The sequence below is a fragment of the Xiphophorus couchianus genome, chromosome 8 (assembly GCF_001444195.1).
Source record: "Xiphophorus couchianus chromosome 8, X_couchianus-1.0, whole genome shotgun sequence".
NCBI classification, from domain to species: domain Eukaryota; kingdom Metazoa; phylum Chordata; class Actinopteri; order Cyprinodontiformes; family Poeciliidae; genus Xiphophorus; species Xiphophorus couchianus.
This window is the reverse complement of record NC_040235.1, coordinates 22,887,885-22,911,999: the sequence shown is the minus strand read 5'-3', so window position 1 is coordinate 22,911,999 and position 24,115 is coordinate 22,887,885. Positions and strand designations below refer to the sequence as shown.

The 24,115-nt window shown below is 39.2% G+C and overlaps 1 pseudogene; it reads right to left on the bottom strand.

Moving 5' to 3' along the window:
- Positions 1-7,257: 7,257 nt before the first annotated feature.
- Positions 7,258-22,118, bottom strand: LOC114149930 (rhotekin-like; annotated as a pseudogene).
- Positions 22,119-24,115: the final 1,997 nt, after the last annotated feature.

Below are 24,115 nucleotides of genomic sequence, written 5' to 3'. Positions count from 1 at the left end.
TTTAAAATTATTAGCAGCAGAAGCGACGAGGAGAAAACTTTTACTGTGCGAGCTACTAAACACTTCTCCTGGTAGATTTGGTGACGTGTTCGGAAGGAACCCGATAGTCAACAAGATGCAGGTCCGGACAGGCATTGTACCGTCTCTTCAATTAAGTTGTTCCTTTGCTGATGATCGGCAAAGGAACTTCAGGTGTCAGTTCTGTTGCATTAAATTCCACCGAGTTTCTTGATTTGAAACCCGAGCTGCAAGCTTAAGAACACAAATGGTTCAAGGAAGATATGTTACACCAACAATCTATTAAACCCTGATATCCTATATGGATATTATAGAATTAGGCATATTGAATGCTTAATTCCAGAGCTATAAAAGTAATCTGACTAGATGGTGTTTTTGATGCTTCACTCCCAAATTCTATTGTACATCAGTATTGCAATGAGAGTTTTTGCTCATTTTTTTAATTTCATACATGCTACACTGTAAACACACTTCTTACCAAGTATTTTTGATCTAGTTTCTGAGTGTAAATGTTAGCACACTTGAATTAAGACAAAAAACCCCAAACAAAACGTAGGAACGTTTCTGCAAGATGTAGGAGCTTGTTTTAAGTCAATTCCTGAATTTTGATGAAAAGTGATAGACTATTTTTTGCAGCGTCTTGTGATAAATGAAATAATCCACCTGTGGAGCTACTACTTTTATCAATATTGAGGAATTTTCTACTTAAAACACGTTCCTATATCTTGCTGAAATGTTACTTGAAACTTAGTACACTTGATTTAAAACAAAACTAACATATTTGCATTACAATCTAGAACAAAAATACTCAGGATTTTCTTTGCAGTGTAGATATTTTTTATTCATATATTTTCTCAAGAGGTTACTGACATATGGGAAAATATGATAAACCTAAAAATCCACATATAGACTGTATAACCAGATACCTCCATAAGCGCTATAACGCTCAAGAACGTCATTACCAAGAGAAGCATGTCTTTATGAATAAAGGAAAAACCTTAAACAAAACCTTCACAACCTTATTATTGAAGATCATTTCTGCTAGAGTTTGATAAAAACCAGATGCTCAACAGGTTTGATTTTAAACGAAGTCACAGAGAGTTGTGAAGACCCAGTGGTCACTAGTAAAAGCGTCAGAGACACCTGGAATGAGGACGAACGGTTAACGAGAAGCAGTGCGCTCAGCCATATTGGCCTCCACACACACACACTCATTCAACACACATTAACCATGTTTCAATTGACCATATAATTGCACAATTTAACATCTTAAATGTAAATCTTCACAAAGGAGACGCCAATTTTGAACAAAAAAACAAAGGTCTTGTTTTGGCAGTGGGATAAGGTGCCGTTTTTTTTATTGGCCGTAATCTAAATTGGTTTATTTTCCAAAACTGCAACAGAAACACTTTTTTTCCACATCACACAAGTCACATGATCAATACCTGGATGCCACTGCCGCATACTCAGCCGTTGCAGTGGAAACGCCGCAATGGCAAAATTGCGCATTGGCAAAGTTTTGCGCACATTTGCAATGGAAACGCAGCTGCTGCTTAGACTTGATGCGCACTGGGCATCACCCACAAAACATCATTTCAAACCTGCAGTTTGGAAGTGGGAACATTACAATGTGGGACTGTTTTCCAGCCCTGGCAGACTTTGTGTATTTGAAGAAAAGATGGATGTAGAAATTTACCGGGACTTTCTTGACCAGAGTTCGAAGGTGAAAAAAAAAAAGAAAGATGGATTTTGAAACTCAAAGGCCAAGAAAACCTTCAGCTGACTTCAACACACGGCCACGACGGCCCAGTCAGTCACCTGACACGACTCTATTAGGTAATCTATAGAGAGAACAGAGTCGGATCAGAGGCCATAGACGATTTAAAGAGAATGGATCAAACCCACACCCAGTATGAGGTATTAAAAACATTTCAGTAAAAGTGTGTAATAATTAATCCCTGTATCTTTCAACTTCACTGCACATAATTTGATCCGTGGAATTTTGTTTTGATTTCTTTTGGTGTGCGGATTAACTGGGCTGCTACCGAGATACGGTTTGAACTTTATTCGCCGTTTCTTTGTTGTTTTTATTTTTATTTCCATGCAGCGTATTTGCATTCCGCAAGGTCACACATGGAATACAGAATAAACAATGCATCAAAAAGCTATGCAGCTAAACAGCTGCCATGCAGCGCTTGCCAAAGGGTGGGGTGATGTCAGCTTACGGGAAAAAATATTTGTCTGGTGAGTCAGCCCGAAAGCAGCCAGACTGGGCCTTTGGTTTCAGGAAGAGAGTCTGAGAGCTGACAGAACACTTTACTTATAGCTAATCGTAAAATTTATTTCGACAGAAATAAATAAATCAGAAGGATGGTCTATATGCACAACAACAAAAAGAAATTGACTGGATTTTGATTAGTTTATTCGCTCCGGTTCACCAACGCAAATGCTAACATATTTGTAGACAAGTGTACCATTTTCTGAAACTTAGCTAGTATCTTTTTGTGACTTTCTTTTATTTTTTTTCCTTTTTAAAATTGCAAACCAACATTCAAATGAAGTCCTGGATTTGCGTACGGGTAGAAAAAACAGCCGTAGGAGCCGTACGGTGCGCCTGGCGTCCTTAAAGAATTTGAACGAGCCGCATTCATCATGTTCTTGTCCATTTCGACCAGGTTTGAAACGAGGAGAATGGGAGCAATCGTCTGCCCGCCGCTGTATCCCTGTCAGGATGATTAATAGCTGGAAAAGAGAAGAAGAAAAGAAAAATGGTCACTGAAGTTGAGCGCTAAACAATGAATTAGTGTCCTGAATTGACACTAAAGAGGCCTTGGTGAGGCCATCCTGATTTATTTCAGGCTTTTTAAAATGTCCAATTCCTGTCCTGGCTGCTTAGCCAATCAGGACGGTGGATTTGGCAGCTTTATGTTTGTGTTGCTAGTGGAGGATTTGCCGTACAATGTAAGGGAGGAAAGGGAATATTTTTTGCGTATTTAATTTCACTCTGCAACTGGGTCATGCAGTAAGGAACACAGGCCAGAGTAATTATACATACTTTCATTATTTTATTTTATTTTTTTTGCCAGAGTTAGTGGCAAGACTAGTAGCTACAACTACCTGGAATGGCACGGTCGACTCGAGTAGCCATTTTTTTTCTCCACAATAAATAGAATCTACTCTCAAGACTCCATGTTGTATTAACTTGAGGTTGTCTGATATTAACTTTTTTTCTTTATGACCTGAAATATGTGATGTGTTGGTGAATGTGTGTTGACACAAAGGTGACTTCTTCACAAACGAGTGACGGATGGTACGGGACGGGCGGGGGCCAAGGTCCATATTTTATTTACAGATATTCAACAGTCCCTGTGCAACTCGAAGGAGGACTGTGTAGACGCAGGAACTTTCTTTTTTCCTTGTGGTTTGCACACACCCCATTTAAAAATCCTATCAATCCTAACAATCCTCCTATTAAAAAAAAATCACACCCCTCTGACAGTTGAAACTATTCAGACAGGCACTTCTCAAAAACCACAATTTGCTCTCATGTGGGGATTTGTAAGAATGAGGATATGAAGCAGCTTTTTTTTTTTTTAATGGCACGATAACACAAAACCTGATGAATCATTCTGACCAGGATGTCAGCTTCTGTTTATCAGTTTAATGAAGTGTCTTGCTTTGTTTCAGCGACGAGCCACGCAGGAGATTTCTATCATCATCATCTGGTTATTCGGTGATAAGATCAGAACGCTGCGCTGTCGCATTGTAACCTCGCAGAATTAGAAATATATTTTTTTGATTTAATATACCCCAATGTTTTGTTTAATCCCAACTTTGAAGCCATGTTGATTTTTGTTTTTCTTAAATTTATTTTTATTTATTTGTAAAGCACATTTCAGCATTTCAGCAATCCGAGTTTGGGGCCCAGATTATGTCACATCTTCTTGGAAATTGTTTCAACAATACGATATTTGTTTTTCCGTCAGAGAGAAATTCAAAGCTACCAAATAAAAAGCCAAACAAAACATACAAATTGTAATTTTTTTTTTTTCTGACTGGCAGCATGACATTCAAAGTGCCAACGCCAGGCCCAACAGGTTTACTCTCACAAGTAGAGCATTAAAGCCTTTGCCAAGATATACAACTATTAGAAATGTAATGGACACACACACACAAGGGAAAAGAGGTTTAAAAGGAATACAGACAACACAAGTCGCCCTTGTGCTCTCTTGTTTAAAACTTATTTTGCTGAAATGACTCACATCAGAAAGCACTCTGGTGGAAATGAGTGTATTCAAGGCAAAGAGAGGCCATTGTTGTAAAAGCCGAACTTTGCTGCCGTGTCCCATTGTCACCTGGCATATATCAAATATCAAACTTTGCGGTACAACCTGCTCTGTGACCAAAGGCTGGATTTCTCTCAGTACATCTCGCAGCTGTCGAACAATAGCCGTCTTTCTTTCCCGACTTGAACTTACGACTTTTGTTTGCCGGCCTGTGTAACAACTTAAATTATAGGTCTGGTTTTATTTTTTTGACTTCGACTACGTTGTGTTACAAAGTGCCATTGTGTTTCAGCTCAGAAGGCGTTTGTCTTGCCTAGTGACACCAGTGAAGGAATGCCGGCGCTGACCTGAAAAAGTCCATCATCTTGATCAACGTCTACTTATGTCGTTATTGTGAACGACTTAAATAAGCTGCGATACATGGTATAAAAATATTTGTATATTTATTGGGATGGCATCTTAATTGCTATAAATGGCAGAACACAAATATTGTCAAGCTTTGTCCATCGTCACAAAAGATGGCAAATTATCTTTCCGCTGCGGCTCGGGGAAGCATTCATGTCCGTTGAGCTGTTTGTTTGTTTGTCGTGTCACAATTCAGTGGATCTTATCGGTACTCGTTGTGACTCAGCAACACGAAGCAGCGCGATTTCGTGCAGTGGACAGAAAATTGTATAATGTCTTCCAATTTTGGTGTATGAAATTCTGAAAAGTGTGGCATGCATTTCTAGTTGGTCACACTTTACGTTAATAAACCCCAAAATAAAACTGCCTTCAGAAGACGCCATTTGTAAACCGACTAGGTATTAATACACCAGTTCTGTGAAGGCACAAATGAATATTTAAATATATATTCTTTTTTTTTTTTGGCAACATTAGTGAACAAATTAACATACCAGAAAGTTTTGGTATGTACTAGCAGAAAGGTCTAGGCGAGGTTTGTGTTATAAAATCCTCTAGGGTTTTGTAACCTCGTGGGTATTTGTGGTGACGTTATCTCCCTGTGCATGGAGATGATGTTGTGCTTTGAAAAACCGATCGTTATCTAAAGACTTGTTCCTCGTCTTATTCAACTGTTAGAGTGTCTTGAAGCCACCAGTTGTTCCAGTTAAAATTTTAAAAAAGCATTTCATCCTGAATTGAATCAGAACTGCGCAGAGTCACGGCCTCTGACATTTTCGAACAATTTGGCTTCGACGGGCTCCCTTCTTTGAGACGAAGAAGCGACAAGGTGGAGACGGGCCGGCTCAGAGTTGAAATAAAAAGAAATACCTGATATTCAGACTGCAGCTGTTCAGCACTTTTTCCTTTCCTGCTAATCATTCTGATGAATAGGTCTCACAGTTTACAATAGGAACAGAATGTTCTCCAAGAACGCTGCTTCAATCAGACTATTGTCAGCCTAAGTAGCGACGGTTAAATATAGATATTCTTTTATATATATATAATGAAAATGCTTAATATAATACAAAACCAAGTTAACTGGAAGCAGTAAAACGTGGCAAGCACCTGCAATGACGAGAGGTCAGAGCTGGCATGAAGCATCTTTAAATCACACAGCTACAGGAAAACAGACAAACTGCCTTCACTCACTGAATACTCAATAATAATTAAATTAGGTTGGTTTAATTTCAATATTTATTTATTTTTTCCTTTGCTTTCCTTTTTTAATCATAGGCCTCCATTTTTTTTTTAAAGACAGTATCAATAACAAATTAACAAGGACCAAGAAACACTCCAGAAAATTGAGAATTTGTTTTTTGGTGTTTTGTTTTGGAGTTTCTTCGTCATAGAATAATGGTAAACTGAATAAGATTTTTCCAGGCCTGGGTGTGTCTTGTAAAATTGAACTTTGCTGTCCAAAAATTATGGGTATAAAAATGAGCACACATAGGGTCAACTTGCATGACACCATCGCTTGAAAACTGCTTCCTGAAGTCATTATTGTCTGGTGCTGAAATTTGCTGGATGACAGTTTGACGTTCATGGATGTAATTCATCAAATCTCTGAATTCATCAAATCAAATTCAGTGAATTCACTGAATTCGAATTCAGTGAATGCAAATTCAAATTGTTTTTTCTTCTTTTGGGGAAGAAGAAGAAGAAAAAAAGGACTGTTTTGTGCATTTCTTTAAGGCAAAGCCTTAAGGAAATGCAGCTGCCAGTGGAGCAAAGAATAGTTGTGTGCAGATTCAAATGCCTGACACTGATTTTTATTTGTAAAAAAAAAAAAAAAAAAAATCCAAATACCCATAACAGATAGAGATTTGTGGTTGTGTCAAAAACGTTAAAAGCGCATGACTACATTAGCAAAGCGCAAATTACATTTAAGATTAATAATAAATTGGCTCCTAAGACACGTTTCAAACCATTGGCCATTTAAGTCTTTGTCAGTTCTTAGAAATCTAGATATCTTAGATAGAATAATTCTGCTCGGTGCTGGAATGTTGAACAGATTGTTCTCGGAAGTGTTTTTACCAAGTTACGAGAAAAATGACGCAAACTGTGTTGTGGATCATGTTACAGGATTGTACCGTGTAGAATGATTGATCGTCCTTCTGCAGCTACTTGTACGGCTTATTTAACGGCAACTATGGAGTATTTAAAAATATGTATACGTATTTATGCAAAGTTAGGCTCTTCAGCTGAGGATTTAGCTACTAAATACGGTGAATTTGGCTCCTGCATTTCTTTTGGAATGACGTTTGGTTTTTCTAGATAGATAGATAGCAGATAGATAGCATTTATTGTCATTGAACAGGATTCAACGAAATTTCTATTGCAACTCCCGTGCAAAAAGTCACATGTATACAATAAATAAAATAAACAAACACACAATAATAATAATAAGAATATATACAACTAAAATTAACTAAAGGCACTCAACCTTTAGTTAATTTTAGTTGTATATATTGTTATTATTATTAATTAATTATTAATTCTAGGCGGTGTGGATCACTTTCTTCTGGATGCCAGGCGATTACATTACACTGCATTGCAGTTGATCAACTACTGTATGTATCGTAGGCAGCAAGGAAGTTTATTTTTGTTGTCCGTTTTTTTTTTTTTCAAGAGGAAATGCAAACTGCATCTTTGGAGGGAAATTTTCAGATGAAATATGAGGAAAGGACAAGCTGGTGTTGGGTGATCATTCTCTACTCATTTGTTCAACATCGCCGCTTCTGAAGTGACTTTTTTAATTTGCTTTACCAGATCCCTGAGATGTGGTAAAGCGATCTCTGAGACATCTCTGAGATGTGATAAAGAGAGTAATGCACGTGCCAGAGATGCACGCCTTCGATGTGCATTACTGGCACCAATCGACTCGTGTCGTATGATTAGGTGCTCTGCAGGGTCGCCAATACGTTTTCTTTTTGCTTTCGGCCGTCTTTGGACTCATGAAACCCGTTCAGCCTTGGAATCAACACTAATGTGGAGATTTCAAACTGCGTGGAACCACTGATTACATCTGCTGCAGTGGTTAAAGCCTCAAATCCAACAAAAGAGAAACAGAAACAATGCATGCAGAAGGTTATAAAAAAAACCTGCTTTATCACTTTTAATGAATTTTCCAATCAAGGAAGAAACTAAAAATAGGGTGTGACTTATTCCCCTTCCACATCCAAATCCAATCCAGAGTATCTTGTTTAGATTCCTCCTGTGTGGTTTTTTGTTGTTGTTAATCACTCAGGCTGTTCACTGTCGACTCCCGTAAATCCTAAGCGTAACGATCTCTTCCAGACTTCAGTAACGTCAGATGATAAGTGGAAATTTCTACTTTTAGGAGAAAATTTTCTTTTAAGTTTTAAAGTGGGACAAAGAGCAGCTCACAAATTTGATTAACGTGAAGCTGAGAAAGCACCTCAAGTTTATAAATTTGAAATGAAACGAGCACATTGGGAATTAATCTCTTAACATCTTTTGCTGACATTTTGCATAAATTCAAAATGTAACATTGGGTATTTAGCTAGGGAACCGATTTTCTTCCTAAATTTACTGAAAGTGCAAGAAGGGAAAAGTTTAAACGTTCTCCGTTTAGCGTGAGCCGTGTCCGTCCAGCTGTCGCAGCAACTCAAGTGATTGTGCACGCCAGCTGAGCATTGAGAGAACTTTCTGCGATTTATCCTGAGAGCAGAAACAGAAGCAGCAGTTTGACTGCTGCAACCAAGCACACCTTTCACTGCAGTAAGACAGCAACGTTCGTATTTCACGAGACAGATCTGGAATGGCAGGACATTTTCTCAGAGAGGAGGGAGTTACTGTAAAGGAAGAGGAAGATGGACATAATAAATCCAACTATCAAACTCAAATATTTCAAGTATAGCTCGCAGAGCCAGTAAACATCTCAAGGCGAAGTTATGATGATTGGATATGAGGAAGTTGTTTGTTTTTTTTCCGGCTTCCCGCCCCTTCCTCCCTGTCGCATTAAAACTCTGCAACATCTCTTAACCACAAACATCTTGTATATATTTTCATCGGCATGACTGACGTTTTTGTCAGCAGGTGTGAGAGATAACGCGGTCGGTCCTGACGACAGCGTCTGACATTCTGTCCCGGCTCATTTATGGGTTCTGCTGTTAATCACTCAGACTCGTTTGTCTGCTTTAAGGTCTGGTTTCTCCCCAACTTGTTGGTGAGAAACACTGAACCTCTGTGTGTGTGTGTGTGTTTTATTTTTGTTTTTAGTCTGAATTTCTGGCGTGAAAGAACAGGCACAATTGCTGAAATATCAATGTGTGTATTGATGTGAAGATTTAAGTCTTCCACAATAAAGTGGTTTTTGAACTGGCGTTACGCGCAATCTGGTTTTTACAAATTCTGCTCGTCTCTACTTGATCTGTGCGGCTATCAAGTCTGCATAGATTTAATATTTCTTATCAATAATGGAGAAATCTATTCAAAAATCATATTGTAAAAAAAACAATCTTAATTCAAAAGTGTTGCAAATACAGATATTAAATATTCTCAGACGTTTTAGCTGAAATTTCAACACAATTTTGCAATATTTTTTTTGCCATACTTGTGTTTTAAATCATTTTAACAGCTGCTTTCATTTAGTTTGCACCTAAAAAAAACAACAAAACTGTATTTAAATATTAGTACTGAATTGGAAACAAGAAAAGCTGATAACTAATTCACTGAGTCTTTGAGCCAGAGGCTGCAAACGTTGGAGCCAGAAATCAATATTTTAAATTAATGTGGAAACAGAAAATTAAGATTTGTGTCAACTGCACAAAACCATAATCTTGGATTGTTGAGTATGTCTGACAAAGCAGTAAGTTCAGTGCTGTATGATTATTATATGAAGAAAAACCTCTTGCTCTGGTCCCAGTTTGTCAAATAGAAAAGCCTGTAAAGTAGTTGATTTATGACTTTCACGTCTTGAAGATTTATAGTTTTTTTTCTTCTTCAGTCATTAAGCTTTCTGAATGAACCGAATTGATTTAATATAAACGACAGTTTCTCTCTCACTGACATTAAATCAAACCAGGCGATTCTTGTTCTTGGTTTTGAATCATTACCAACGTATTTGCTAAATGCCTGAATGGAAAAAAAAAATCTTATTTACCTTCTTAAAATTCAGAAGTTTACATCCACTGATCTCATCGTTTTATGCCTTTCTAGGGTTACTTGCGCACAAATATGGATACATTTTACATCGCTGTGTGACGTCATGGAAATCCAAGACAAATTATCCAAGATATCAGGAAAATAATTATGTCTGGTTCACCGTTTAGTATCGTTTTTCAGATGTCTGAGTGTCACATTAATCTGTCCAAAAACAAAATCTTAACAAGACATTTTGGTCCAGCTTCTAGTGCAAATATCTTAGTATTCTTTGAATAAGAAACCTAACATACAAGTAATTTTTAGCTAAATATAGGAGCATGCTCCAAATTGATAATTCCTTAATATTGATGAAAAAGTTCCTGTTCCACTGGCAGATAAATTCACTTGGACATTTTTCTCATGTTACAAGTGAAATAATTTGCCATCGGAACGAGTACTTTTTCAAAATTACTAAGGATTTGCGTTAAAACGAGCACCTACATACATCTCTGTGAAAAGTTACGTTCATACATTAGTTTTGTCTTATTTCAAGCGTACTTAGACATTTGCACCAGAAACTAGTCCAAAAACACTTGGTAAGATGGGGTTCATACCTGCATACACTGCAAAAACACAATGTGGGTGTTCAGCTTTCACATGATTCAGGAAATAGTCGGGGTCTGCTTACCAGGAATTCATGTACTTTGGCACAAAACTGTACGCATCACCCCCACGTCAAATACACGTAAAAGACCAAAATCCTGTGCCTACATGGGCTGAAAGGCCACGGAGAGAAGAACGACAGATATGTCAATTTAAATCGAGGATGCCTTTCATGGCATCTTTTCAAGTCTCGTTTTCTGTACTGTAACTATGAATTGTTTGGCCTTCATTAGCATAGTTATATTTTAAATAAAATATGAAAAGCCTGGGAACTTGAAGCATCGGGGAGGCAGCATCGTGTTTTGGTGAAGGAGGGACTGGTGTACTTCAAGAATTAAATCGGCATAATGCGGAAAAACGTTATGTGGAAATATAGCAGCAACATCAGTCAGGAAGTTAAAGCTTGAGCACAAGTAAGGCTTACATTGTGGATGCCCCTCATCATATCACCAAAATAATTACAAAGTGTCTTATCCACAGCAAAGTCAATGTCTTGGAGCGGCCATCACTACGCTCAGTTCTCTCAGAACTGCTGCATTTATGCTGAGATTACTTCAGACAGCGTTGGAGTTATTTTAATTTAATTTAATTCATGTCTGAAGGAAAATGGTAAAGCAAAGTCTCATTTAGGATTTCAGTAAAAGGGGCAGACAAAAACTTTGTACCACACACACACAAATAAAATCTTTAAAACCATACATTAAAAAAATAGGAAATATATTGAAATATGTGGCTGTAGCACAAGAGTTAACTTCTAGAGGTAAGAACAGTTTTGAAATGCTCTGTAAATGTTGATATTTTCTTTGTCAGATGAGACGTTTGTCTGCCAACACTTTAAACTGAGGGCGATGGCAGCGACTGCCGTTTCAGCTCGTCTCCATAACAGTAACGTAAACAACCGTACAGCCGTAAAACACACACACACACACACACACACAGAAAACAAAACGCTGCATTGCTGTCAATTTAAATCAAGGATCCCTTTCATGGCATCTTTTCAAGTCTCATTTTCTGCACTGGCATCGGTTCAGAGGGACGTCTCAAACAAAAGGACAAAGCAAGAGGAAATTAACTGAATTGAAAAAGAATGTGTTAACTAATCGTTTTGAAAGAGGAGGAAAAAAAAAACACCTCCAAGAAAAACCTCTGAAATCAGAGATGTGGTGTGGCATCTCAGAAATGCTTGAATGCAACGGCGCCGCTGTGCGTTTAGAGACGTTACCCGTTTCATGAAACAGAGATCCCTGCTTGGCCGTTTTGGGTTTCCTGGACCGCGGCGCCTCAATCTCCATCACCTCGTCGCAACACCGTTTCCTCTGACCTGAAACAGCCCAAGTCGGCAATTACACACGCCGTAATACGAACAAAGAAGTATTCATTAACAGATTTTTGTGATTATGCTATCATGACGTCTAGTCAAGTTCAGGTTTTCGTTATACCTGCTGTACCACATGTCAGTCAGGAGGCCCAGAGGGTGAAAACACACACACACCATTACACACATGTGTGATTTTTTCAGTTGTTCCGTCTTTACATTTTCATCATTCATTGTAGTGACAGATTACCAACAGCAATTTTTCTTTTCTTTTTTTTTTTTGAGGCTTCAGCAAATTTGTGCTGACCACAAAGCAGCTTATTTTATGTCAACTAATAAAAGTCTAAGTCTAATGTTCTGTAAGAGGAATGCAGTAGTAGTCTGCTATAGTCAGGAAAACCAATCAGAAGCATTTTCAGCAACTTTGTTAAGAGTAAAGACCTTTTTTGGTTGATAAAAATGCATCAAAGTCTTTATTGGACTTTGTTTTGCCATTTCAGCAACATCCTAATTGTTTAGACCTGCCTTAAATAATGAAGGCAACAGCATAATTGGCACATGAAAAGAAAAGTGTCCAGTTTCTAGGTGTGGAAGATATGAACTCAAAGTTTTAGCACAATATTTTGCGGTGCTGTTGTAATAATGACAAAAGTGATAAGAACTATTTGTTACGCCTTTTTTTATTTTTTTTAAAGGTAACTCTACGGCTCAGACTGCGTCACAGCAATAATAGTCCCACAAACAAATGCTGCCCTGGAGGATCATTCCCACTGGAAATACTTTTCTTTAGGACTCCAGTCACACTGTGACCAGTTGCAAATTTGTTGGCTTTTGATGCTTTCATTGAACAAACAACGCAGAAAACAGTAAAACCCTCCTGACATAAAGGAGACGTTTAATCATCACTACTAATGGCAAAGAAAAATCAAAAACATTACAATAAAGGAAACAATATGGTAGGTTTCTAGATTTTGTACAATGAGCGTTAAAAGTGAACCTACCAACACTTTACATCCCCCTGAAACGGCGACGCATTGTCGAGTTGGGAGGGTAGAAAGACAGAAACTTTAAAAGATTTCACACTGGGGCAATTGTTTACCTTCTGGCAGGATGATGCCAGATGAGAAATGAACTGGTTTTAAGGTGTTAGTGGCCTAGCAAAAGTCCAAACAGTGATCTGCTTCATGGGAGAAAACTCTAGAAGACTCTAGATGTGCAAAAGTGTTAGGTGGTTCTACAAAGTATCGACTCTGTAGAAGTAAACAAACACCAATCAGGCTTTTCTTCGTAAAACCTTTTGAAAACTATGCACCATGCAGCCGAAACACAAAATCTTATCAAGTATTTTTAGTAGTTCTTTTGTGCAAAAGTCTTGGTAAACTTAAAAATATGGAGCCCTCAAGAGGACATGCTGCAACAAATGTATTTTGCGTTCCCTCGCAATACTGTACTGGTCAGTTATGCAACATAATTGAATACTGTAAGCCTTTTTTACGGTGGGCGCCGTACTTTATGCTTTAATATAAGGTTATGTGAGGTTTTTCTATGAATGTTAGTATCTTTTTGTGAAATATCTGAAGTTTTATATCTTTCTTTAGGATAGAAAGGCGCCACAAACCTACGATATAAACAGAAACTTTCCGTAAGTAGGAAAGAAATAAAAATACATCCTAATCTGGACTATTTCTGAGTTATTACTGCGGTGTAATAAGTCGTCTGACAGTTTTGATTGTGTCTCTGTTGTGCTGGTTGTCTAAAGGGCCGTTTTCATGTTCAGCTCCATCTCAGCCTTAACAGACATAAACATGCAGTGAATAAATCGATTTTCAATCAGTGTTTTGCACCAAAGACTTAATAATAACAAACAAGTTTTATTATTAAAAACACGACAAACTGATGATGGTAAAGAGCCGCACTGGTTTAACCTCATCTGTCCGTGTATCAATCAACTCCAAACCTCTTCTTTCTTTGTTCTGTCACAATTATCGATTTATTCCATTTTGATCATCAGGCTCCAAACTTTGCAAGGACTGACCGCCCCGCTCACCCGCTTCCTCACACACACAAAGCCAGCAGACTAGTATCCTTCCCATTCATACCTGATGACGTCACGCCCACATCGACACACCCACCACCCAGGTGTCAAAGTCGCGTGCTCCTGTCAGAGGAGGACATATAAAACGTCAGATATTTCACAAGGAGATATTAGCATACATCGAAAATCCTCATATAACCTTATATTAAAGCAGGAAGAACGACGGCCACAGTAAGAAAGGCTTACAGTATTCAATTATGCCGCATAACTGATCAGTAGATTATTGCGAGGGAACGCAAAAGAAAAAAAAATCCCCATGACCCCTGGAGGACTCCGTACAAAATAAGACTGAACTAATTGTAAAGTAATTTTTCAGCAAGAAATAAGAGCTTGTTTTAGGTCGGTAATGCTTTATTATTGATAAGATAGATAAGAAAATGAACTGAGATTATTTCACTTCTAATAAAACATTTTCCCCCATAAGTGAAATAACCTGCCAGTGGATCTAATACTTTATCAATACTGAGAAATGATTTACTAAAACCCACCTCCTTTAATATCTGGCTGAAAAGTTGCTTATTAGTCACTTGAAATGAGACAAAACTAAAATAAATAAATAAACTACCGAGTAAAACGTTGCGGTTCACGTTTGCTTCGGTACCTGTGAATTCCGCAAAGCTCGTCGGTTCGCTCCAAATTCCCCTCTGCTCAGTTCCCGCAAGCGGCGACAACGCCCTGCGCTGCATCGGTTTGAAACCAACGACCTGCTTTCACTTTGCTAATAATAGCCCGAGAAGTTTTCATAGCAGGAAATAGCTTAAAATTAACAAGATTTATAACTCAGATAACTCCCTTACTCAGGTTGTAGACATGTTGCTGGAGGGCCTTGTTCCAGCCTGGCAGGTCTGCGTAGGCCGCATTGTATCCTGAAGGCGGGGCGGGGGGGGGGACGGACGACGACGACGACGACAAAATACAGAAATGGTGTAAGCTTGATATTTAATTTAGATTTCTCAGACGTTTTCTGCATAAACATCTACATTAATATGATAACATAGTATATATGTATATGTACCGTATTTTCCGCACTATAAGGCGCACCGCATTATAAGGCGCACTGTCGGCTTTTGAGAAAATTGAAGGGTTTTAGGTGCGCCTTATAGTGCGGAAAATACCGTACACATTTTGGTATATATATCCAAATTTAGACTAGTCTAAATTCTCGTCAGCTAAGGCTCAGGGCAAAGGTTCTCTGATAAATCCCTTCACAGACCAGCTGTATTTATGATTAAATCACATACAGGTAGACTGTTTACTGTTTGAGGGACTTCTCTTCAATGTGTTGAAATAGATTTCATTTAAGGGCGTCGGCCCCAGTCTGTTACCATGACGCTGCCAGCACCAATGTTCTACCCAGTGCTTGTTTTTTTTAATCATTATTATTTTTAGGGCAGTTTTGGTTGAATTTGGTCTGTCCTGACCAGAGCACCTTCCTCCACATGCGAGTTTGACTTTTTTGTGAAAGAATTGGAGAAAGTTCAGGTAACAAATAAACACTTTGGACTGCAGGTGCATCCTTTACCAGGAATGGAAATTCGAGTGAACTTCCTCTTCATCTCGTGAGACAGGACAAGATCGATAGGCATTTCTTTTGGTTTCCTGAGCCGGGTCACATTTTACCACGTTGGAAGAACTGGCTTGGTGGAAGAGTACACGTGGCTTTTGAATATTGCAATGATAAACGTACTTAGCTCGTCTGAACTTCATCTCAAGTGTAACATTATCAAGATCCGTCGTCAGGAAGGTGTTTAATGTTCAAGCGCTAAGAGAAAACATCCTTTTTGCATTGGGATTTTCTTTTTTCCAACATTTGCAGTTAAATCTAACGTGACAACGATGATGGAAAAACAAAACACCGAAAAAAACACACGTCAAAGAGATTTGACATGGAATCAGAAGTAGACGCAAAACACAATACGAGCCAAAACACAGCTTTTATTTCCCCCCCCTCCTGTTTAACAATGGCTTTTCCGCTTAGCAAGCAGGTTATGCCAGTCTGTGATTGATGAGGAGGGATCCGATTGCCCGTGTTGAATGAGTGGCCTCGCATTCAGCACGACAGCAATCGATGCATAAAAGGTTTATTTTCTATCCAACGCTCAAGAATCAAGAGTGAGAAACTTACAGGAATCAGGATATGCCACTCGCTGATCAGATTAAAAGTTAAATTTGAAAATAACCTTTAAGCGGGTATTTAAATTTTTTTATTTATTGTTCTGGTGTAATATTTTAATCTTAAATATCATGTTTGTGTCAGCCCCCAGCAGAAAATCATCATGATTATTGAATATGATTGCACATTGGAATGCATTGCATTGATAAAATGTACAAATAACTTCAAGAAAAACAAAAACTCCCATCCTCATGCAGTGTATAATCCATAAGCAAAAAGTTAATGAACCGTATTAAAAGAACATTTCCTCTTCACTCTCACTTCCTCATAATTGTTTTATACTGATGCACTGGTATGTGGTAGCTGGCATTTACCAAAAATAAATGTAAAAAGAGATCCATCTGCAAAGGAGGAAACAAAGGTATCACAAGGAACAACATTTGATAAATTGTCATTATGTAAGAAAAGAGTCAGGTGGACTTTTTTTTTCTTTTAACACATGTCTGTCTGCAGGTTTCTTGGTTAAACTGGTCCTTTTTGACGTCACTGGTTAATGCCTTATCCTAAACCGTACAGATTAACCATGAGATTATTTTCTCTCCCCACCCCCCTTTCCTCGTCATCCCGCAGGCAACAACAGTCAGACATGCTGTCCAAACTCGAGGTATTTCTCAGGAAGGTCTCCAGGATGTTTGGTAAATTTGGCATAACCCAGTGGTTACATATGTACATCTGAAATAAATACTGTTTTGCGTCTGAAAAGTCAGCGATCAAAGTTAGAGGAAACATGGCTCACGTTTCATCAAGATCAACTCTGCATGCGAAATTGCAACACACTGGGAAACCTATATTTGTGTTTCGACACAATAAAAATCCACAAAACTGAAGCGCCGCACTATCGTAATTGAAAATCTTAACTCCGCTAGTGAGCCAATATTGGGTTATCATTGGGGCTTTAACCACATCATGATCCAAAGCATATGTCAAATCATTATAGGAATAATTTATCAGAAACTAAAATCTACTGTGGGTTTAAAGGAGGAACGGTGACTGTACAATCTCTCTAGATCACCTACAGAGGAATGGCGAATGATCCGCTCTGCATCCTTTCGTCTTGTGAAAAATTGTTTGCACTGCGTGATTATCCTGCCCTGCGACAGACTGGCGACCTGTCCAGGGTGTACCCCGCCTCCCGCCTGGAACGTAGCTGGAGATAGGCACCAGCAACCCTCCCGACCCCATTAGGGACAAGGGTGAACAGACAATGGATGGATGGATGGATGGATGGATGCGTGATTATCCAGGTGCAATATTGATAAATTTAGTCACTTAAATAGGTGTCCCTATAACACGCTGTGGTTAATTTAGAAGTTATTCCGTCATACTTATAGTACAAGTTATACTGTCAAATTTATACTGTCACAAACACCCTGCAAAAGTGCCTGAGGAAAAACTGCAGAGCTTCAAATGACACGCCGCAAGCTGATGAGCTATAAATCAGTAGACTGTAGCTCAGGCTGGTTTTTCTCAACTGTGCAACAGGTGAGTAGTTTGAGGTAAACAACTTCATTTCTTTACAAATCAAAAATGTTTTTTAAAAAATAAATAAATGAAAGCAGCTAAAAAAAACAAAATAAAAAAAACAGACGGCTCAGTTCCTGTGTAGATCAGCGTTTTGATGAACATGTCACTGGGTGCAATTAGTCAAGTCCTATTTTTGAGCATTCATTTTTAATAATCAACTACACCGCTCACAATTAACCCAAGACGCTAATAGACCTCAGCCATGAATGTTTAAAGAAAGTAAAAGGGGGGGTTTAACTTTCATATTTTCTAAAAATATGTTTGTGCACGACTATTGGACAAATATTACTTTACAAAACGATCAGGCAACTAAATGAAAAACGTTTTCACACCACACTTATGTTCATCTCTTGAAAGCAACACTATGTATCCTGTGAAAAACATGTCATTCACATATTTGCTATTATGTCGGCGACAGAATGGCATGACAGATAATCTGAATGAACACAAAGAGCTACTCTGCCTTCTCCTCGTCGACAGGCCGCTGCCTCCCCGTTTCCCTCTGCTGCGCTACAGCCTGTTCGGCACAGTGTAGGGTGACGAGTTCACGGCTAACGTCACGCTTCTCGTCAAACGTTCTGCACTTACTTTGCTTCTATTCTCAACGCGTTTCTTGCCGCCCTGTGGACTGTATGCGACAAAACGTTGGATGGTGATCATGTTCCTACATCAGAGCAATTTCAAACGAGACTTTTGGTCTTTTAACTGACTCAAAGTAAAAACAAAATCTCTTTTTTTTTTGGTCCATTTTGCCTAAATTAAAGAAGTTGCCTCATATATACACACATTTCGATATAAAGGGCATCGACCTCCTTCGGCCACACGCTCCCTCTTTACACAGATGCACCTCTTTACCACCTGCTGCACTTGAATGAATTGGAGTTAGAATAAAATGCCTAAAAATAATTCCAAATAATTGCAAACAGAGCAATCTCTCAATATTTTTGTTTCCCCTTAATGACATGCGGATCCTTCCATGTTCATGGACTTTGTGTAAATAATATGAATATGTTAACTTAAATGGACTTGCAGAAGAGTAGCCGTTTCAACCCCACTTCCTGAACTTGTCAAAAGCAGAGAAGGGCAACACTCGTTGCCACCCGCAGTAAAAATGTGTAGAAGTCTAAGAAATTCTAATTCCTCACCTCCCCCCACAAAAAAAAGAAAGAAAAAACACAATTAAAGCTCTTGTGGCTGATCTGAGATTTTTATTTCACCTCCCTCTGCTTGGTAAGAAAAATCTCGGCTCCTCATCCAACACCGTTTGTCACAGCCGTCTATTTTATTTTATTTTATTTTTTTTCATAAGCAGGGCTTGACATGCAGATATTTTGTCGCAGCCACTTCCTGACTCACAGCTCAACAAACCTCTGATCTACTTCAGTGTGTCGTCCGTTTTTCTCTCCGTTTGTTTACTTATTTATTTATTTAAGAGTCGGTGAGAGAATTGGGCAATCTGCTTGACATCACCAGCCTAGCAGGAAGTCGCAGATAACTTAAAAATTAAAGTGTATATTTGAAAGGAATGCTTCAGTTATGGTTGTTAAATAGGAAAATAATTGTGACACCAGACGATGTTTCTTCTTACCACAACACGCAATAAATACTCTAAAGGTGTGAATTTCAGTGGGGAATGACATTACTGTGAAGACGATCCATTTATCGATGGCTACAACATGAATTCTTATACACACTTATAAGATGATCTTATAAGTGTGTAGGAAGCTGCAACATAAAAACACTTTTGCTGTTTTAAGTGTGCATCTGCAGCTGCATTTGAGTGAATTCATTCCATACTCTGATCTTTGACAAATCCTCTTTATTAAACTACATTATTAAATAACCAAATAGATTAGTGTGATATCTGACCGAGAGTGGGGAGAAATAACCCGGATTTAAACCGTGAAACTCTCAAAACAGCTTTGTTCCGTGTTTTTACTCACTACTCTAATAGGTTTGTCCTGCGACTGCAACCGACCCAAGAAGCAACATGTCTGCATCTTTGCATTGACCTCATTCTGACTTTGCATATTTCAAACCCAAACCTTTGTGACGGGGATCACAAGCAGAGGCTCGTCCTCCGACTCCAGTTCTTCTCCACAGCAGACAGCAGAGAAGACTTTGGCCTGCGAGGACACAGTAGAAGTTTCCCCAATGACCTGCGTCGTCCTCAAGCTGAGTGAGAGCAATAAAGAAACAAAGACACACTCAAGTAAATCGGAATCAAAGGGAGTTGTTGTGATTGGTGGCAAAAAGAAATGTTACAATATGTATTCACCTTGATCTTAAATTGACACCTCTTCGCTGGCCGAGTCATGCATAAAGGCTGGGCGACTAAGCAGCAGCACATGTTTCCGTACCGAGGCAACCAGAATGGAATGGACTATCCTCTGGAAAAAAAAAAAAAGCCTAAATCATACTTAAAAAAATACAATAAGAGGGAAACAACAGGAAATTACCAGTTGCTGAAAGTGTTAAATCATGCGTCTTGAAACCCTCTCTGACATGTTCAATAGTCAGTGTTGTCTGGGCCAACAGGTTATACTTTGGGCCCCTATGAATGCAAAGAAATTCATACAATCAGAGTTTCTTTAAAAAATAAAATCATAATAATTAAACGTGTTCTAAGGGCCGCGCCCACAGTGCAGAAGGAGGTGAAACATGTCCAGGCCTCGGGCAGACGGAGCCGCACGCAGGACGCAGACTCAAACGCGGCCCGGATCTTTTTCCGGGCATCCCAACAGTTGCTGAACGAGCCTCCCAGGAAGATCATTCTCCAGAGAGCCGGGGCCGCCAGAGGGAAATCCTTGGACTCGCAGCACCTGTAGATCTCGACGCGGAGCGAGAAGCCCGGACCCGCCTCGTCGCTGGGCTGCTGGTAGCACTGTTGCCTTGCAGCAAGAAGGTCCTGGGTTCGAATCCCGGCCGGGGATCTTTCTACACAGAGTTTGCATGTTCTCCCTGTGCATGCGTGGGTTCTCTCAGGGTTCTCCAGCTTCCCCCCACAGTCCAACAACATGACTGTCAGGTTAATTGGTCTCTCTAAATTCTCCCCAGATGTGAGTGTGTGTGTGCATGGTTGTTTGTCCTGTGTGTCTCTGTGTTGCCCTGCGCCAGACTGGCGACCTGTCCAGGGTGAACCTGCCTCTCGCCCGGAACGTTAGCTGGAGATAGACACCAGCACCTCCTGACCCCACTAGGGACAAGGGTGTTAGAAAATGGATGGATGGATAATAATAATAATAATAATAATAATAATAATATTAATCTGGGTTTTGAGACACTTTTTTAGTCACCTACAATTTGTCCCTGAGACATTTAGACAAGTTCAATGAATTATTTTTAAAAACTATTACAAAGCGAAACAAAGATGCAACTATTTTTATTAAACAGGATCGTTTTTCCACTGATGTGAAAACGTGACATCTAAAATGAAAATATTACATCAGAACAACAACAAAACTAATTTAATAAAAAGGTGAGTACTTTTTTTAATCTGACAAATCTGGACACATTTTAATTTATGCATTAATGTTTTAGAACTGTGGGAGGAAGCCAGAGTAAGGCGACAGTGCTACCAGCTGCACGAAACTTACATTTGATCACTCTATGGCTATGAAGTTTTGGGGGTTTTTTGCCCTCATCTCTGCCATCCTTTGTTTTTGAAGTACTCAGTCTTTCCACATGAGGGGGATTCGCAGGTCTGCAGAGTGCAAATTAATAAGTCAGAGATGCAAAAAAAAAAAAAAGTTTGTTGCAACAAGCAGCTAAGTACAATTTGTACAAAAGACATTTTGTTACCTGAAAGTGACCCAGTACATGGCACTGCATCTTTAGATATCCTGCTGTCAAAATAACCAGTAGTCAGCCGTCCACGTCCAGGAAATATGGAAAATAAAAGAAGCAAAACGGGTTTTTTTGTCTGTTCTAAAATCGAGAAGCAATTCCCTTAAGCAGTATTGACACATCGGTTGCATGTTCACGATTCTCGCACCTGAAGATACAACTTAGAAATGGAAATTCTGGATCTATTCATTGTGTAATGTAAACACAGCTCATACATCTCCAAGTAACCTTGCCTGACATCTTGTCTGCTGGCACAGGCCCCGCATTTTCTCGCAAAAATTACTTCTTCGGTTCGCTTTTTAACGAAGAAAAGAAAGAAAAAAAATACTTTTTAAGTTCCTCATTTACATGCGTCTCCCTGAGCAATTACCTTCCAGTGAAAACATGCACACGCTCAAACCCTGTGCTTCTACCGACCCGTGTCCCTCTCTCTCCTCCCTAAGATCTGTGCTCTCCTCATCCTCTGCAGCTGGCCGAGCAGAGCCAGGATGCGGGCGTTGCAGGTCAGCAGGCTCTTGGGGGCCTCCAGGGCCTGATCTCTCTGGGAGCAGGCGGCCAGCAGTTTGTAGGCTCCCTCTCCTGCATGCGCACCTCCCTCTCAATCTGCTGCAGCGCTCTCTCCTCCTGTTAGGGACGAGACAACGGCATTAGCAACAAACAGACATTAGAAAGGTGTCAATCAAGGGAATCTTAATTATATAAGACATTTTCAGCAATAAGGCAGTTCAAAGTGCTTTACATGAATTAGAAGGAGGTACTAGAAAAAAAAGACAAAAGTACTACACAATTTAAACTCATGGGACATTCTCTAGATCTAAAGTTTGTTCTCGATTAGTAAGGTGAAGAACAAGTGCTCCACAATTTATAAACTCGCAGGAGTTTCTGTGTCTCCGTGTTTGATTCTTGTTCTGGGTCGGTGCTTAGTAAGAATAAAGCTGAATATTGGTCCCACGTGTTTAATAAGAATAAGCACTTCATAGTCTATGAACTATGAAACTACGATCTCTGGATCTTAAGTTTGTTCTGGATTAACTAGGTGTAAAACTAAATGTTGGCTCCAGTTGTTCTGGGTTGCTAAGTCAATAGTGTTTTCTAAGCTTGTTCCAGATTTGGAAAGTACAAAACTAAATGTCCGCAGATAAGACTCCCATGGCGATGCTGGAGGAGCTGCAGAAGTCCACACCTCAGGTGGGACTGTTGACATGACAACTATTTGGCCCGCTGTCCACATGTCTGACCTTTTCGAACGAATAGCAAGAACTGTGCCAAGTTTGCCACAAGGGGGCGCTGAGCTGAGACCGAAATGACAAAAGCTGTGTGTTAAATACGACGCTGCACATGGAGAATCCTTTGAATTTGAGTTTTGGATTTTATTTATTTCATAAAGGGAACAATGCATGCTAAACATGGATGCATCACGCAAGTATGCTTGATTTATCCAAATTTTCATCTGTAGTGGCAGGTTGATGGAAGGGATTTAAAAAAAAAAAACAAAATAAAAATACAATGGACATGCATAAAAACATACATGACCTGTGATTCTTGACAGATTCCAATGGATTGCATCATTTACAGAAGACGTCAATAAAAATTAAAAGTCACATCCTTAAGTAATCATTGGTTCATTGAAAAATTATTCAAAACATGAGTACAGTTTTGATGACGCAACCACTGAATAAGTCATTTCCCAAATGATGTAACATTTTAGCTCCAATGGTAGCGTATTCCACGAATTTGAAGCCCGACCACAAAATGACGATTAGCTGAAAGAACCTCTTCTGCATGGCATTTTACAGTCTCTTCCCACTAATTGCTCTTGTAGTTGTGTTTGATCATAAAACAGAAACGTAACCCATCCCTTCATCGACTCCTTGTTCAGAGGAGTTGATGACAAGATAGATGGGAACCTGTTGGAACCTGCGTTAGACTTACCGGGGCAGAAAGGCTCATCTTCCAGCAGGAAAACGACGCTCCGCCCAGACAGACCAGGCCTCGTCTGGTCTGACTGAGCTGGAGCCGTTTTGTAAAGAATGGGCAAATCATCGGTCTGCAGCACCCAAAACAACATGCAACTGTAACCGCAGAGAAAAGATGCAGTTGTAGAAAGAACTGATTCAGGTAGATTAGATCCAAATCATGGAGCGTTTCTCAAATTTTTTCCCCGTCATCCCCCTAAACACACACACATCACAAATATGCACCATTTTGAGTTGAACTTTTATAAAAAGGGAACCCAGTGAAATACACAAATATTTGTCACATTAATGTGGCAAAATGTGAAAAAGTTTAAGGTAAATTAATACAAGGCCCTGTATAGTTAATCATGCAATGGTACTGAACACTGAAATGTTTTAAATAGTCGGCGTAGCCGCCAACCTCACAATAAGCATCTACTGTCCTCAGATTCAGACTCCTTTCTCTTTCATCGGCTGTACTGTACGAATTTGCTTCTTACCAAAAGTGTTGGAGTAGTGCAAGTGTCCAAGTGTCAGTGACCCTGATAACCAAAGTTCCTTACACAAGTTTCAGTGTTGATTTGTTACTCGGAAGCAGTGTGAAAAGTGCGTTGTGCTAATTAATTTGTTTTGGAAGTCAACAAAACGTGGGATCATTTCGGCCTCGTCATTTTTCAGTTTTCTTGTCAC